General features: G+C 50.7%; 1 pseudogene; it reads right to left on the bottom strand.

Moving 5' to 3' along the window:
* Positions 1-272: 272 nt before the first annotated feature.
* On the bottom strand, positions 273-3,108 carry LOC134638348 (uncharacterized; annotated as a pseudogene).
* Positions 3,109-3,809: the final 701 nt, after the last annotated feature.

Genomic DNA, 3,809 nt, shown 5'->3' with positions numbered 1-3,809 from the left:
GGGCTTGGTCCGATGGGCTGAGCGACAGGAAATCCATGGTGATGAGCCAAAAGGGTGAGTAGGATTTTAAGCTCTTAGAAAGTTCGCTAGACGTTTGATGAAGCAGGATGTTCACATGGTTGATGATACACCCTCTGGTGCCCCTGGACACATCATCAGTGATGTAACCTGGGGTCATTGGGGGTTTCGGGTCTTTCAACAATCAGACCCCCTCTCCCAGGCGACCCAGCCAGGGTTGATCAAGCCCCAGCTTGTGTCCAGGTAGCGCTACCCTACATGCCATGCCTCTCCTCTTTGATCCACTTCTCCCCAGCTTTTATAAATGTTACCTTGTTCTTAACTGGGCAGGCGCTCTTATTATGACCGATCCCGCTGCAGATCGAATCCGCAACAGCCTTCAGGACTTGATCGTGTTGCCAGCGATATCGCCCTTGGGCCAGGGCTTTTGGGCAGCAGCTTAAAATGTGCTCCAGGGTTCCCTTCTTCTGACAGAGAAGACAGCCTGGTGTCTCCACCTTCCCCCAAGTGAAGAAATTCGATGGACTTGGTAGCACATCATATACTGCTTGAATCAGGAATTTTATCCGCTGGGGTTCTGCTTTCCACAGTTCATTCCATGTGACCTTGCGCTCTACAGCTTGCTCCCATCTTGTCCAAACCCCCTGCTGCCTTAATTGCACCATTTGGCTGGTTCGCTTCTCCTCGACTCCTGCTCGCACCTCCTCAAGGATCAGCGACCGCCTCTCTTTCCCCTGTGCCTTGTCATAGTTAGGTGTTCTACTGCTACCCAAGCCCACTCTTCCCTGGGCCACTGTACCCACTATCACCCTTTGCTGCAGCCTTGATACTGCAATGTCTACAGCCTCAGCAGCCCTCCACTTCTGCCCGGTCCTAACCTCTATTCCAGCCAGGGCAACCCGGGGGGTCACTGGACTCCCGATATTGGAGCAGCTCCCTGGACCGGCTCACCATGAACTCCTCGCTTAGGCTGCTAAAGGGGAGCTTCAGCTTGTTGTTATGACCATACAGAGCGATGCTACTCAGGCTTCGTGGCAGTCCCAACCACCTGCTGATCATCTCAAATCCTTCCACTGTTGAGATGGGAACTTCACAGACTAAGAGGGGCCACAAAATCCGGGGCAGAATTCCATGCTGATAAATCCAGGCCTTAAACTTGCCAGGAAGGCCAGATTTATCCACTGATGAGAGCCAGGTCTCCAGGTCTTCGTTGGTCGCTTGTATGGAGGCTGCATCTTTCAGGCTGCAGTTAAATACCTTACCTAGGCTCTTCACGGGCGCCTCAGTAAGTGATGGTATCTTGATGGTGCCTAGTGAAAACAAATATTTATCAGTGACCTTTCCTTTCTTCAGCACAAGCAACCTCGACTTGATGGGCTTGAACCTCATGCGTGCCCAAGAAATCATCTCATCAAGACCCTTCAGTATCCACCTGCACCATGGAGCAGATGTAGTTGTTACCGTCAGGTCGTCCATGAAAGCTCTGATGGGTGGCTGCCTGACTCCAGACTTGGTGAGTGGCCCTCTACACTGGACTTCTGCAGATTTGACCAACATTTTCATAGCAAGAGCGAAAAGGATGGGCGAGATCGTGCATCCAGTGATGATCCCCTTCTCAAGCTTATGCCAGTCGGAAGTTGTTGTTCCGGAAGAGACTCTCAGGTGGAAGTCGGCGTAGTAATCCAGGATAAGATTCCTGAACTTTTCTGGGATGTAATACCGGTTCAGTGCCTGTTCTACCAGCTTGTGGGGTATAGATCCGTAGGCATTTGCGAGGTCAAGCCATCAGAATCAGAATCAGAAGACTTTATTTATCCCCAAGGGGCAATTAACAAACAACCGAGCAGCATACGTTGAAGATAGTACATAGTACTGCCAGGCCCCCTCTGTTCTCCCTGGCTTCCCTAATGAGCTGTGTGACCACGCCCATATGCTCCAGGCACCCTGGAACCTTCGGGGTCCCTCCTTTCTGGACTGAGTTATCGATGTAAGAGTTTTTCAGAAGATATTCTGTCAGTCGCTTAGCGACGATGCTAAAGAAAATCTTCCCTTCAACACAGCAACGAGATGGTTCGGAACTGCTCGATGTTCTTGGACTTCTCCTCCTTTAGGGATCCACACCCCCTCCGCTTGTCTCCACTGGTTTGCTACCTTACCCCTCCTCCAAATCACCCTCATGATTCTCCAGAGTCTAGTCCGTAGCCTCGGACAGTTCTTATAAACTTTGTAAGGTACTCCACTGGGCCTCGGAGCGGAGCTTGCTCTTGCTGTCTTTACCGCCTCCTGGATCTCCTTCCAGCTGGGCTCCTCCCCATCGAATTCCTGCTCTGGTGCAGATGGGTTGATCAGGGCTTGACAGGGACCAAGATCTTGCTCTCTACTTTCATCGCTGTAGGTCTCCTTGAGGTAGGGGTCGACCTCTGCTTTAGCGCAGACAAGATACCCACTGCGCTTCTCTCCTAGCAGCTGTTTTGTAAACCCAAAAGGATTCGCTAGGAATGCGGCTCGCCTCCTGGCCCTCTCCTTCCTTCTCCTCCTGTGCCACTCGGCTCTCCTTAAGGTAATTAACCTCTTGCAGATTATGCTACGTAATTCTGCAAGGGGTCCCCTCTCCTTCTCACTCACCGCCTTGAATTGCTGCCTTAGGCTCTTCAGTTCCTGCCTTAGCTGATGTATCTTGTTGGCTCTGTTGTTCATGGTGTAGAGAGGCTTCGCTGTCCGCTTCTCCTCTTGTCCAAACCTCTCTATAGCTAGGCTGACTATCATTGTGGTCATTGTCTTCAGGCGTTGTTCAACTTGTCCTTTGGCAGTTGCTTGCAGGATGGTATCAACGTCTTCGTCGAACTGGAGCCACTCCTTCTCCTTGCTAACTTGAGGCCACTTCACCCGACGATGTTCTGATCACTTGTGAGCTTCGGGGGCCTGCATCACCTGGAGGCTCCAGGCACTGTGGGGTGACTCCGGACCTGGTTCCTCCTTTGTCTCACCAGGTGTGCTTCCTGCGCGCTGTGATGCCAACACCTTCTGCTCACACTTCATTTTGGCCTGGTGGATCCGCAGGCCATGTCGGTTCTTGCATATCTTGCCGCATATGCATTCCGCGGTCGTTGTCATATCACCATTGCCAAGTGTCATATTTCTTTGATCCATCCGGTGGGATTCTCTTCCACCCCCCCTCTCGGGAATCCCTGGGGGTATATTTCCGGTAGGCTGACTTGTAGCTTTAGTGGGATCTTCCTCTCGGAAGATGCAACTCAGGATGCCACCACTCGCTGCCCCTATGCCGTCTTTCCGAGCTGTCCGCTGTCTTTCCAGCTGTCATGGAAATGAGAACAGCGGGCATTGGAGAAGGGGGCATTTATAGTCTGAAGTCAGAAGGGGCGTGAAGGAGGAGTGGTCCCGCTCCTGAAATTCAGATGATATCTCCACTAGTTAGCCAGATATATTCCCATGATTCATTGTTTTAAACACCAGTTATGCTTAATTTTCTTGCATGCCATTGTTATGGAAATTTTACCAGTAACCTGCAACACACCATACCATTGAGCATTTTGAAATGGTTTAATAAACACATTGCAATGTGGAAAGAAGCATCCCAGCCAGAATACTAGGATCATCTCTGAATTGTGGCCGCCAACCTTGCACGTCATATACAGAGACAGACAAAGACATTCCACAAACTCTTACATGTTGGCCCCTCTCACAGGGGGGCTATACCATCAGCCCCATCCTTAAAAAATATAACATTAACATTCTACATGCATGCATACAATTTGTGTCAGGAGTGATCT

Source organism: Pelmatolapia mariae, linkage group LG12 (assembly GCF_036321145.2).
Source record: "Pelmatolapia mariae isolate MD_Pm_ZW linkage group LG12, Pm_UMD_F_2, whole genome shotgun sequence".
Lineage (NCBI taxonomy): Eukaryota > Metazoa > Chordata > Actinopteri > Cichliformes > Cichlidae > Pelmatolapia > Pelmatolapia mariae.
This window is presented reverse-complemented; position numbering and strand designations above follow the sequence as displayed.